Source organism: Carettochelys insculpta, chromosome 1 (genome assembly GCF_033958435.1).
Source record: "Carettochelys insculpta isolate YL-2023 chromosome 1, ASM3395843v1, whole genome shotgun sequence".
NCBI classification, from domain to species: domain Eukaryota; kingdom Metazoa; phylum Chordata; order Testudines; family Carettochelyidae; genus Carettochelys; species Carettochelys insculpta.
In genome coordinates this window covers 164696351-164710926 of record NC_134137.1, presented here as the reverse complement: position 1 = coordinate 164710926, position 14576 = coordinate 164696351, and the positions used below count along the sequence as shown (strand labels likewise).

The 14576-nt window shown below is 42.3% G+C and overlaps 2 long non-coding RNA genes across 2 annotated transcripts in view; one reads left to right on the top strand and one right to left on the bottom strand.

Annotated features, from left to right (window-relative positions):
* The window catches only part of LOC142013382 (uncharacterized), a 134279-nt gene extending 121532 nt beyond the window's left edge, over nucleotides 1-12747 (bottom strand). The window contains exons 1-2 of the long non-coding RNA XR_012645626.1: nucleotides 12526-12747; nucleotides 10293-10429 (exon numbers count right to left, since the gene is read on the bottom strand). This is a non-coding gene — a long non-coding RNA (uncharacterized LOC142013382). The remainder of the gene's footprint in view (nucleotides 1-10292; nucleotides 10430-12525) is intronic.
* LOC142013376 (uncharacterized) overlaps nucleotides 7838-14576 on the top strand; it is a 68827-nt gene continuing 62088 nt past the window's right edge. The window contains exon 1 of the long non-coding RNA XR_012645622.1: nucleotides 7838-7966. This is a non-coding gene — a long non-coding RNA (uncharacterized LOC142013376). The remainder of the gene's footprint in view (nucleotides 7967-14576) is intronic.

The window sequence follows — 14576 nt, the reverse complement described above, 5'->3', positions numbered from 1 at the left end:
AAAACAATAGCATGTGTCCCAGAATTATTAAATAACTGCCTGGTTCTTTCGAGCTTCTATCTCAGAATGCTTTTTACATGGTAATTATTTTTGAACTTTTTGTCAGTGTAGCTGCTAATTGTTATAATCTTCAATCTATTGTATCTGCAAAAGAGAGCAGGCAAATGCACTCTGAGTTTTTAACTGTTTACTCGGTCTTGCACAGGCTTTGTCAAACAGCCATAACTGCAGTGCATTCTTTGGCTGTGCTTCACCCTAAACATGGTGCAGTCATTGGACAGTAGGACAAGGAGCCAGCAAGTCGTGAGCGTTCCAATCCAAGCTTTGACCCTATATTGCTGTGTGACTTTGGGCAAGTTGTTTAATTCTTCTGTTTGGTTTTCTTATCTGTGCAGTGCAGAAAAGAGTGCTTATTGTCCCGTCTCACAAAGGTGTTAGGAGGTCCAAGTGGCTGGCTCTTTCAGCATGCTGAAGGTGGCAAGGCAACAGAGGAGACTGTGCCACTCTCACACCTATTGAGTCGCTTCTTACTAATTAAGTAGCGCCATTAGAATGAAAGCCGCTGCTGGCATAGTAAGATGCTGCTCAGTGTGAATAAAGGTAGCAGCATGTGCCCCTCTATAAAGGGCTGGATGTTAGAGATAAATAAATATTGTCACATTTCTTCATCTTGCTGAAAGAAAGGATGCCGTCGCTGGGATGGCTTGAGTAACACTACCCCAGTATATTGATAATTGTGAACTTGACTTCTGACTGAATTAGAAGTTTATCTCAGAACGTGAAGGTACCCCACAGAATCAGAGAGGGAGCCAGTGTGAATACTTCAGACCAGTGAGTTCAACCAAGTCATTGTCACAGTTCCTTCCTCCATAATAGGAATGGCACAGAGCAGTAGCAAATCAGCATCTTCCAAAGCTCTAACTGTATCTCCGGAAGCATTCCCTCTTGAGCAGAGATTGCGTAGGAAAACCACCCAGCATATCCAGAAACTATCTGGGTAACCAAAATAGTATCTTTTGCATTATTCATCATCTTGCTTGGCAGTCTCTCCAGCCATTCATTCTCTAGTTTCTCTACCCAGTGGATAAATGTATGTGAACTACACTCTCTGAATATATCCTTGTCCAAAGTTTGTATATTGTAATGTCTTTCTGCGACAATGCAGCTTTTGTTGGATCTATGTTGCTGTGTCAGCAGTCAGAATATGATAAGTGTATCCTATGATTCAATTATCAGAGGGGTAGCTATGTTAGTCTGTATCCACAAAAACAATGATGCATCTGATAACACGCATCTGGTAAAGTGTGTCTTTGCCCACAAAAGCTTTTTCCCCCCCAAACATCTGTTAGTCTATAAGGTGCCACTGGACTTCTCATTGTTCTATGATTCAGCTGATAAGATTGAAACAACTACTTTGATCTTCAACCCAGTTGTTATATAAATTGGTGGCTCCTTAAATGTAAAGGGAGTCATTTAGGTTTCATAGTATTTAATGCACTGCAATTACTAGACAACTATCACAATGAACTTGAAACTAATGATTGTCATTCTTTTCACTGTGCAAAAGGTCCACCGATCACTTACATATAATTTTGGTTTCATTCCTTGGTCTTATGACAGTTCGAGAATACAACAGCTGCAGAATGCCTTCAGTCACTAGCTAATCTCAGGTATAGAAATATAGGCTTTGGATAGATTATTTTCTCTATTGCTTAGAATTTTAATTATATACATGCACTTTTTTGGTACTGTATACTCCCCTCTCACAATGGGGAAAAAGGTGATAATGGTGCAAACTTGCATACCCCCTAGAACCTGATGGTACATTATACAATATTTATGTAACTGCTGTTTTCCAACCCCCAGGATACGGAGCATCACAGGCAGCATTTTACAAGTTTGGCTCATAGACTGACGGGTAGCCTGTTTAGAAATATACTGTACAAGGTTTGGGTCTGAACTAGTTAAATTATTCATTGTAAGAAAAGAGCTTGTACAAATTTAACACTTTCTTTCCTGAGATCACCTTGTTTACACAGAGACTGAGTTTCACAAATGTGCTTGCCATTTTTTAATCATGCAGAAAGATTACAGTTACACATTTCAGTGTATGTATCATGTATTGTGTGCTCATTAATAAAATAAGATGCCTCCATTCATATTAAACTAAACTGGCTCTACACCAACTGTGGCTGTTTACAGAGCTGCTCCAGATGCAGGTTTGCATTTTAGCCATGTTTACACAGATTGACCATCTGTGCTTTCCTAACCTTTCCTTTCCTACAACCTGTGCTCCTACCTTAAAGTTCCATACAGGTTGCCACAGCCTATGGGCAAACATCCTGTGATTTGTAAAGGGACCACGCATTGCACAAGAAACACATTCTGCTTATAGTCCTGCAGACTGAAAATATGCTGCTTTATTCAGCTTTGTAAAAGACTGAGGAAAAACACCCACTAACTAAAGAGAAAGGGAGGAGTAGAGCATGACTCCAACCTTTGATACTCTGCATAAGTGCCTTAACCCTTGGTGACTACTTTACTATAGCTTGAATATTTGCTGTCCATATGGTTGGTTGCTGAAGACACATGACTGGATTTTTCTGACAGATTGTAGATTAATCTCTCTTTTTAATAAAAGTTTGAAAATTAATGATAGCTAAACATTTGTGTTTGTCAATATTATGTAGGAATAGCCATGTTTGAATATGGAACAGTCAGTTTCCCAAACACTTACGCAAACATTGGGTGAACATTTCCAAATAGCGATTAAACATGAGCACAAACAGGCCTGGACCAAATAGACACTGCAAATTCAAATTAATAGTTACTTGTGTCGATATACTAGTGGATAAAAAAAGAGCTAATTTGACATAATTTATTTAGACTTTCAGAAGTTCCTTGGCAAGTTCCCACATAAGACGCTACTAAAGAAACTAAGCAGTAATGGAGTGAGAAGCAAGGAATGATCATTGATCAAAAAGAACCTGAAAACACAAAGTAGGATTAAATGACTAGCTTTTATCATGGCACAGATTAGTAGCTGGGTGTCTCAAGATTCCACACTAAATTCAATGTTTAATGTATGTATTAATGATCTGGAAGAGGATGACAATTTGCTGGTGGCTCAAAGTCATAGAAGTTGGGAAGGGACAGCTGATTTCACATAACTGTCTTATCAAGTTAAATATGTGAATATGTTGTTTTATGTCTTTTGTTAACACCGCCCACTCAACTTCTTAATGTGAATTGTTTATTATTCCTATCTTCTGTTTCTTTCATCATGAAAGGATACAATCTGATCCTGTCTTCAGCTAGGGATTGGAGCCAAGAAAAAGACACAAACTCATGACTCTTGGCCTTGTCTTGACATATTCATTTAAACTTTGAACTTTCAGATTCTCAGTATAAAAAGTTCTTAAAGCTCTTGTTCCAACTGTGAATTAAATAATTAAATCATTTCAGAGTTTCAAGACCAGCAAGTATTGCACTGAATTGTCATGGAGATAAAATTTGCTTTTTGAAAACGTATTTTTAATGGGCAACTAACCTTATTTTTTGTATTGGAAATAAAATATACTCAGTATCTACTACTAGCAGAGTGCTTTTGCACTAAGTTCTTCCATACAGTGACCTAGAACCTGTGCTGCTGCAAAATGGCATCACTCCACTGAAACAGATTTATACCTTTTTCTCCCAATCTGGTCAGTGTTACACTGTAAGGCTACGTCTACACAAGAGGCTTTTCCCAGAAAAACTGGGCTTTGTTGGAAAAAAACATGGAGCATCTACATGCAAAATGCGCTTTGTCAATAGTTTGTTGACAATCTTCACCTCTCTTCACATTGGTCGGTCAACTAAACAGCCATGTAGGTGCTCCAGGGCTCCTATGTTAACAGACAGGACTTCCAGTTCACAGGGCAGCCCTGTTTGAAGAGCTTCTGGTCAGCCGTTCTGTTGAGAAAGGGCCGGCCTGTCTGTCTGCTCTCTGTCAATAGAGCAGATTGCTCTTTCAATCTGCTTTTATGTGCAGACTCAGTCTATCAACAGAAGTTTTGCTGAGAAATCCCTTCCAACAGTGACTTCTGTCAACAGAGGCTTCTTGTGTAGTCTTTCTAAACACAGAAAAATCAAGCAGTCTCTTACGAGCTTTATTGTCATGCTCTATGTGTCATATGAATACAAATTTATCCATAGTGCCTTTCCTCCTCCACCTTTGTCACTTTACGGCTACGTCTACACGTGCCCCAAACTTCGAAATGGCCACGCAAATGGCCATTTTGAAGTTTACTAATGAAGCGCTGAAATGCATATTCAGCGCTTCATTAGCATGCGGGCGGCAGCGGCGCTTCGAAATTGAAGCTCCTCGCCGCCGTGCAGCGCGTCCAGACGGGGCTTCTTTTCGAAAGGACGCCGCCTACTTCAAAGTCCCCTTATTCCCCATGGGAATAAGTCCCCTTTTCGAAAAGAAGCCCCGTCTGGACGCGCCGCGCGGCGGCAAGAAGCATCAATTTCGAAGCGTGGCTGCCGCCCGCATGCTAATCAAGCGCTGAATATGCATTTCAGCGCTTCATTAGTAAACTTCGAAATGGCCATTTGCGTGGCCATTTCGAAGTTTGGGGCACGTGTAGACACGGCCTACAAGTGCATTGGTTTTCTTCAATGTTTGTCAGAGCTGAAGCAAGATGGAAAGTACAGTTGTGGTTACAGAAATCATGCTGCAGAAAGACCAGTCACATCCATTTTTCATCAGTCTTGTAACCATGACAAAATCCAGCTTTCAAGTGAGTAATTGGTTGTCTTTCTTTTGAACTTTGCCTCATATATTTTATACTGAGATTCTGAAATCATGTTTGTTCCACTATAGAAAAATATCTTCATTATAAACTGCAGGAGTTTGAGGGAGAAGTATGCGAATGATCATTAACATGATCTTCTAGACCGGGGGTCAGCAACCCCCAGGACAGATGCCAAGAGTAGCATGCGAACCAATTTTCATCCATACACAAGACAGGAGCTTAGCCTCACCCTTTTCCCCCATGTAGCCTGGGACTTGCTCAAAGCCAGGCTGCCTGTGGATTAACAAAAGACCAGCTAATTCTACCAACCACCACCTTATTGGTAAAGCTCTGTGTCTTAACTTATTAATGAAGCTGCTGTAAGTAGGACTATTAGTGACTTTAAAAAGTGTCACTGGCACTTGGACTGTACATAGAGGTCAAAAGGTCAAATTTCTGCACTCTGCTTCAGAAATTAGCTGACCCCTGTCCTAGCACTATCACAACGTACCAGCCAAATTCTTCTCTCATGATGCAATTGAGCCATAATGCCTTTGAACCACTGAAATCCCAGTTAAACCCAGGACATGAGGTCTAATGGTATGGATATAAGTCTTGCTCTGGTCCACTGTCCAAAGCCAAATTTCACTGTGTTTTCTGAGTTTACCACTGTACCCAAATGACTCAAAGGGAGCATTTATATTGTAGATGGAAATGAGCCTGCCAGCCCAGGTAAACAGACTCATTTAAACACCACTTAAAATTGGTAGCTCAAGCCAGATACTTGAGTCCATGCTCAACCCAGCCTCCTGGGTCCAATCTTAGGTGGCTAGCCCAAGCTGCTGCCCCAGACACACTGTCTATGCTAGCTCAAGCAGAGCTAATGCAAATCTGTTTACCTGGGCTATGATGCATGCTCCCTCCTTCATTGAAGACATACTCTGGGAGATTAAAGCAAACACTGGGCAAAGCAAAGCAAAACAAAACTCTTGAGGGCAGGGACTGTCTCTTATGATATGTTTACACAGCAGCTAGTGCAGGGGTCCCTAATCCATAATTGGCTGTGCCCATAACACAGATGATAAGCAATAAGAAGAATAATAATTTTCTTTTCAATGCTCTGTACAATTCATTGTCGGGGCATGAATAGTGTAATTATTGCTACTTTAGTAATGTAGCTTTCTTCTTCTCTTATTATAGTTTTCTTCTTTTTTTGTGATTCCTAGGCTGTCCCATTTTTCGTAGTTCAGTTTGAAGAATACCTTGAGCAGTGAATGAGGCTCATTCTGTGACTCTAGAGTCCGTTCATGCTTTTAATGAAGTAAAAAAGTGGATGTTGGGACCTATGAAATAGATTTGAATAATGTTAAGCTCCTTGATATATTTTGTTTGTTAGGAGTTCAAATTCCCTTATAGTCAGTCTTGATGTTTATTAACATGACTTGCATTGGAAAGTGCGTAGCAACAAAAATTTTGGCAGGCACTTATTTCACAAAAGTTATATGTTTATTGAAGGACTTTTCTTTTATTAAATTGGCTATAGATGGGTTATAAAACATAGCTTCCTAGGCAGTATGTTTCACCTTGACACTTCATTTCCTTGATCTTTGGAGTCTTAGGTAAAGATTACAGGTCCTCATCCTCCGGGGCTCATCACACTGTAATTGTGGTAAAGATAATAAAACACACGACATTTTTCCCCTTGAAACCTTCAGAACAGAGAGCAGCTATTGGTCCTCCTTGGGTTTTTATACAGCACTGTGCCCTAGCTATCTCACATGTCCTTTAGCATAGCAGATTAGTCAAGGGACCCTGGAATGGGCATTAATAAACATTTAATTGATCAGTGACATAATTAGGCCATTTTGTTCTAACAAGAGCCTGCAAGAGCAAACAACAAAACCTTAATAATGAGGTTCACAAAATGGTCTCATGTGTATCACAAATTCTTCCAATACAAATAAATGATCATCACAACATGGAAAAGCAATTGAATTTTCCAATGAGTGCAAGAAAAGGGGATATGACTTGCTCTTTCTTTTGCCAAGGTCTTCTGAGGCATAAACCATGACTAGTAAAAACTGATATTCATATGTGTGAGCTCATGGTAGTGCCTCTCAGTTAATTTTTTTTTTTCAGCCACACATTTCTAAGGGTGGGGACCAAGACACTGAACTGAGATCCAGGAAATTTGGCTTCAGTGCTCAATTCTGACACAGAGCTGCTGCGTAACCTTGGAAAAGACATTTAATTTCTCTCACTGTTCCTTGGTTCTTTACGGCTGTGTCTTCACTTACCAAAAACTTCAAAATGGCCATGCTAATGACCAGATCGAGGAATACTAATGAGATGCTGACATGCATAGTCAGTGCCTCATTAGCATGCCACTGGCTGCAGCACTTCAAAATTGCCACATTTCGCTCCCACGCGGCTGGTCTACATGGGGGTCCTTTTCGACAGGACCCCACCAAAATCGAAATCCCCTCATTCCTATGAGCTCATTTCGATGGTGAGGTCCTTTCGAAAAGGACCCCCATGAAGACGAACCGCGTGGGAGCGAAATGCATCAATTTCGAAGTGCCGTCGCCACCGGCATGCTAATGAGGCGCTGAATATGCGTTTCATTAGTATTCTTCGATCTGGCCATTAGCGTGGCCATTTTGAAGTTTTTCGTAAGTGTAGATGTAGCCTTATCTGTCAAATGGGGATAATGTTTCCTTTCTCTTACCTTTTATCTGTCACTTCCATTATAGATTATAATCTCTTTTTGACTGAACCTGCCTCTTACTAAATACAAGTGTGCACTTAAAAGATGGATCCCAGTTAGGGAATCTGTGCTACTGCGATACAAATAATGAACAATATTTCAGAAAAGTAAATAAATGGTTACTCTAAGATGAGGTACAGATGAGATCAAAGTGTGGGAATGTTTTTAAAATGAGAAGTACTGGCCCTTTAAGTTTTTGGAGCTGTATTATCCCACTTCCAGGAACTTCTTATCTGTACACAGAGGCTGACAGATAGGAAGCAAGCCTTCTTCAACAATTTGAAATTCGAATAGGACCCGTGTTACTAATGCTGTGTTGACCCTGGAATCAGAGCAATGCAGGGAAGGCAGAAGACATGTCCTTGTCTCTGCCAGCTGGAAGGACTCCTGGAAAGGAGAATCCCAGTCCTTCTCGGCTAAGGTATGTTGGGAAGGAGAAGTGAGATATAAAGTCTCTTCTCAGAAAGGGAGAGATTGGAAGGGGTGAGAGCTGTTGGGACTGGTCCCAAAGATAGTCAATTCAGTGGTTCCAGCCACTGGGGGGAGGCTATTTTCTGTAGTTTGTGTTACCTCAATTTACGCTAGAAACCGCCCCAGAGTTACACTTATTGTTTTTTTAATTCAGTGACATTGTAGGGTTAAACAAATGGGGATTGAGCTGTCACTCACTGACACATTCATTCATGCCTTCAGGAACTAACACACTTCCGAGGGCAAAGGGTTTCAGACAGAGCAAATAGCCAAGGCATAACAGCACCTTTCCCAGGGTGAGTGCTGAAACTTGACCTTTTGACCTCTATGTATAGTTTGAGTGCCGGTGATACTTTAATTAATCAAGCTTCATTAATCAATAAATTACTGTTTAGGTGATGATTGGTAGCATTAGCTGGTCTTTTGTTAATCCACAGGCTGTGAACAAACTCCTACCTTGTGTGCTGGTGAAAATTGGCTCTTGGCCCACTCTTGGCATATGTGTCAGGGGTTGCTGACCACTAATAAGTAGATCTGGAGTGTTTGTCTACAGTCGTAAACCCTGGCTGGCAAGTTGATCAGAAAGAAAAAAGCTTCTGCCATGTGCTCACTCCTCTTTATTGGAAGTGAGCAGCTCCAGTCTCACATGTAGGGTCCTTCCTCTAGATCTGAGGGACAAGCCCAGACCTCTTCAGGGTCCTTTGTTTGCTTAGAGTAACATGTCTGTCTGATTGCTTTAATGAGCAATGGCTCCTGGCTCCAGCCACTCTTAGCCTTGCTGTTTTCCTCCGCCACCTGACACTCATAGCTTCCACTCACACTCACTCTCTTATTACCACACCCTTCTCCCTTACTGCAGGATGGAATGTAGCTTAGACTAAGTTACAGAATTTAAAAGCCGAGTGGCTGGAAGTTGCAAAGATTATAAAGTTGCAGAACTCAGCAATCTTACAGCAAGTGGCAGAACTTAAAAGGCAAAGCAGCTGAGAGTTACAAAGAACCAATTTATAGACTAATAGCTGAGGCTGACAGTTTGCATAACATTGTGGACTTTAACATAATGCTTTTCAATTTCCCAGCTTTCAGGAAACTGTCTGAGCTCCCAGTGGTGAGAAAGAATCCCCAGGCCAGCAGTGGTCTGTTTATATTGAATTTGGGTCTGTGAGCGGTTCGCACCTGGGACCGGGTGGCCTAGTGGCTAGGCCCCCTGGCCAGGGCCTGTTTGGTGGGTCTTCAGCTCCACCAGAGAGTCTATGGGTTAAGTTTGGGGCATGGCCCTGGGAATCTGATTGGGCCAACAGGCCTTTTTTAACCTCTGCCTTGCCTGGCCTCCCTCTTACACTCTTACAGGATCAAAGACTTTTTTGGCTTGCTGTGTGGGACCTCAGCTACACTAGGGAGTTTACAGCTCTCCTAGGAGCAGCAGTAGCTAAGGGGGTGGGAAAATCACTCCTGCCAACCTAGTTTCGCTCACACTGGCACTTATGTTGGTTTAACTTATGCTGCTTGGGGGAGGAGGGGAATTCACACCCTTGAGTGACAGCAGTGTGTGGTGTAGACATATCCAGGGAATTTCCTACCATACATCTGAAGAATTGACTGGGAAAAAGAGCTCCTTACTTCTTCCATTCCATGCAACTTCGAGTTCCTGAGAGGAGGGATGTTACTGTTGTGTATGTGGTGCCGTTACGTGTGTGTGTGGTGGAGGAAGGTTTTAAAGGGACTTCATTGGAACGGTGTGCTCTGAACAGCAAGCTGCTGCAGTTTATTCAGATTAGCAGTGTGAAACAACGAGAGAAGTACAGAATAAAGCTATAACTGAGTGTGCACTTGCCCCCCCTTCCAAAAAGCAGCTCAATTTTGAGAGCACTCTTGCCCCTCTGGCAAAAGATAGCACATCCCAGAATCTTGCAGGACAGCCTCACAGCGAAGGAGGAATCAGTGATGTTGCAACTGGGTGCATTCTAAATGTATCTTGCTTTATTTCCATGCACACAGCCAATCCTGAAATGAGATAGTCAAGCTGTATATGGAGGGCAAATTCTTCCACCAATCTCAGCTCAGTCCCTCTGCTCAGATCCCAGAGAGCATCTCTGCCTCTAGAATTGATTCTAATCAAGTCCCAGAGCACACCTGCCTGCAACTCACACAGCTGCCTCTACACAAAGCCTCATGTCAGCCCAAAGTAGCAACAACTAGTAGGAAGTCTTCCCAAGAGTCACAAGTTGCTCATTTGCAAAAGGAAAGAACTGAGAGGACTACAGCGACTGCATTACCTTGTGACTCCTGCTTTAACAATAGCATGCAGGGCCTCTCTTTCAGTTCCATTTCAAAACTCCCAGGTCTAGCTGATAGGTTACTTGAAAAATGTGAAGTTGTCCTTCATGGGTGCCTCTGTATAGACGATGCTGACCTAGTTTGGAATATTCACAATGAGACTCTTCTTAAATGATAATACAGTCTTTTAAAATCACCTATTATTATCACATAACTGAGTGTGTTAAGCATCTTGAAGCAAAGCCCAAGGCACTTAATATATAAACAAGGTCAATATCAGATCAGATTCACTTTTAATGATCCCAGACAGTGTTGGGCAATCTTCAGGATATGGACCACGTGCAACCCACCAGGATTCTGTGAGTGGCCCTTAAGACATTCTGTTTACCATTGCCAATGTGCAGGGTCACCAGATTCCACTGGTTTCCACCTGCATAGATTTTTGCCTACCATTTTTTTCCCTACCAATATTACTCATAAAACAACAGCACATGAAGTGAGATGAATGCTGATTGCAGAACTTTGGACTGCAAGAGCCATGTGCTCTCTTTGCATCCAGTCAAAGTGCTGCTATGGTTCAACTGGTGTTTCCACAAATTCTAGGTACGCAAGCACAGTTAGCAAAACTACTCTATCCCAGGATACCGTCTTGGTTGTGACAATCTTGCAGCCTAATGAGATGAAGCAGTGTCACTCAGTAGCCCAATCACTAGCCTAGATTGCAGTGATCTATGAGGCTTTTAAATGGTGAGACACCAAATGCTTGCTTACCTACTTAACTTCTAACTTGGGATTTTCACAAACCAGTGAGATGAATAAAGGGTAGGAGATGAATCACGCTTTTGAAAATTTGGAAGAAAATACACATGGTGCATTGCCAAGTGTAAACATATACAGCAAAGCAAGCCAATGGAAATACTTAAATGTGGAATGGCTCTGCCAATTAAACATTAAAATGGGATATTTTATAATCACAGGAGGATGAAACTTTAGTTGCCTACATACAATTCAGATTGTGAAGGACAGTTTCTCTGCAAAGCATTACATTGGCATACTTAATAAAAGGGAAGAATAAGCAGCAGGACACCCTGCTTCCCAATATATACACTTAGTTAACATTTGGTACAAAAAAAAAGTTACACATATTAATAATAGATTCAGCTGCTATATTGTTTCCTGAGTTCCCCTCTAATTTCCTTGGAGTTTACAATCATTCTCCTGTTTTTTTTAAAAAAGGTTTTCGTATTTCAGTTACTGCCTGAAATGCTGTCAGAGACTTCTGATGGACCATACAATGGTGTTAGGGCTACAATTAATGGATGTAGCCTTTTGTACAAATGGTGGAATGTACTGTTTGGAAACTAGTTAGCCTTAGGTGACAAAGCAACTCAACTGGTTAGATAACTTACCTGGGAGTGTGTGTGTGTGTGTGTGTACATATATATATATATATATATATATATATATATATATATATATATATATATATATATAGCTAAAGACCGAACAAGCTGGCATGCTCTCATACGACATACGTATGACAACTTTGAAGAGAAGCGACGTGTACACCTCATTGATGGTCATGAGAGGAAGAAAGACACAGCAGCAGCCACACCAACAGAGCCAGGACAATCCCCTTGCCCCCAGTGCGAACACCCATGCCATTCAAAGCTTGGACTCCTCAGCCACATGCGAGTCCACAGCCGATGAGCCTGTGCAAGCTCAAGACATCATTGCTGGACATGACAGGCTACCTACCTACACACACACACACACACACATTCTGGGATTTAGGAATCACAGTAAGAAGTGTACTAGACCTATACTGAGGCAAGTTTGATTTACTTCCACTTCAATATAAGGTTGTGACACTGGCACACTTCCAGTTCAGTTCACTCATTCCAAGACAGAGGTTAAATAAAGAGGAAATTACTTTGGCAACAGATCCGGCAGCTAAACCAAAGAGTTCAGGTTTTAGACTGTGAGCTCCAGCATATTTAATAAGAAGCGCAAGAGCACCACACAAGACTCTTCACAAGAGATGGGATGGGAAGGAATTCAAATCATTCAATCTGTCAGGAATAAAAGACAAGTGCTCTGAGTGGTCAAGTATTTGTAAAGATGGACTCATTAAAAATTTAAGCTAGTGAAATGACTGTCACATTCATTAGCAATGTCTGAAAGTTCATTGAGGAGGTTGTCAGAAAAGAAATTAATTTGTGTGCTACTTACCAAATGAGTTTTAAATCCCTGACCAAGTCTTCCAAGTTAAGCTCCTGATCCTTGAAGAGAATTAAACATTTCCTTCCCACTGCAATAGGACTTAGGTGATTAAAAATGCCTTTGAGAAGCTGGACCTCAGGGGATGCCTACGGTACTAATATTGATATTCAGAAGTCACCAAAAATAAAGTTGCCAAAGTATGTCTACACCTGAGCCCTCTGTCCACAGACTGTGTTTGCACCGAAGCTCTCCTATTGACAGAGGGAGCAATGCACTGTGGGTATGTATCTCACAGTTCCTGGAAGCAGCTTCTGTCACTAGATGTTATGGGACCTTGGAACAGAGCTCATCTTGGAAGCATGCAAAACATCCCATCAGGCTCTGATTTGTTCGGGGGCTTGAATGTCTTTTCACACCTTTTTTTCCAGCCACCATTCCCTTCTGTGCACTCTGGAATCTGCAGCAAGAACGAATGTATCATACAGTTCTCTCAAATGCTCTGTTAACTGTCATTAAGACCTAGTGCATAGCAGCGAAGGTCATTTTCAAGTTACTGACAGAGGAAGAACGCTCAGAGGAGCTTGACAGTATTCACGAAATGTACAGCGGCAACTTGTCGTTGCATTTGGCAGTTACAGAGCAGCTGTGCAAGGTAGATCGGCATGTTTGTGTTAGGGAAAACAGCACTGATTGGTGGGGATCACATCATCATTGAAGTCTGGGACGAAGACCAGTGGCTGCAGAGCTTTAGGACGAGTGATGCAACCTCCTAGGGCTGTGTGCTGAGCTGGACCCCCAATCTGTGCTGCAAGGGCACTCGAATGAGAGCTGCTCCCTTGTGGAGAAGTGAGTGGCAATTACCCTTTGGGAGCTTAGTGACAATTGATTGCTTCTGTGGAGTTACGGATCAGTTTGGAGTGGGAAGCCCGGAACTGCCCTGGTGCAGATGGGCAGGGCAATAAACCACATTTTCTTGCAAAAGACTAACTCTTGGGAAATGTGCACAATGTCGTGACTGGCTTTGCAGACGTGGGTTTTGCCGGCTTGGGGGGTGGACACTGACGGCACACGGATTCTCATGTTAGCACCATCAAGTACATCAACAGGAAGGGATATTTCTTGGTGGTGCATGTGGCTGACCAGGAGGATTTCCCAGATATCAATACAAGATGGTCTGGAAAGGTGCATTATGCATGCATCCTTAGGAACACTGGCCTGTGCAGAAAGCTGAAGCAGGGGGGCACCTTCTTTCCAGACCACAAGATTAAAGTGGGGTGTGTGGAAATGCACACTGTGGTCTGGGGAGACCTCACCTACCCCATTCAGCCCTAGTTCATGAAAACATACACAGGGCACCTGGGCAGCAGTGAGGAGTGGTTTAACAACAGGCTGAGCAGGTGCCACATGAAGACCCACTGCACCTTTGGGCAACTGAAGGCAAGAAAGAAGTGTCTCTATGGCAGGCTGGCCAATATTACCATAGTTATTGCAGTGTGTTGTACCTTGCATAATCTGTGTGAAAATAAAGGGTAATTGTTTCCTTAGGGGTATACAACTGAGGAACAATGCTTGGCTGCCTAGTTTAAGCAGCCAGCCACTAGGGCAGTCAGAGGAGTACAAAGGGCTGCTATCAACATTAGGGAGACTTTGAGGGTGCACTCTGAAAATAAGGGACACTGAAATAATCCTCTGTAAGGGGGCAGAGACCCTCCCACCTCCCCTTCAATGCAACACGTAATCAGGACATGGCTTTAATGCCTGCACCTGTGCAGTGACTGGTATGTGACATTAAGCAATAAATAAAAGCATTGAATTGTTCTGAAAGCAGGTCTTTATTCATCGAAAACCAATGCAAGGAGGCCTCACCTACCCACATAATAAGGGAAGTGCTGGCAAAGGTCACAACTCACAATTGTGCCTAGATCCAGGCATCATAATTGCAGCTGTGAAAGGGGATGGAGTGCAAGGGAAAAAATAGATCTCCCAGAGGAGACTGAAGGAGTGGGGGTTGCTGCAGATGGAATTTTAAATCTGCCATGAGGTATGAGGGGGCAGCCCAT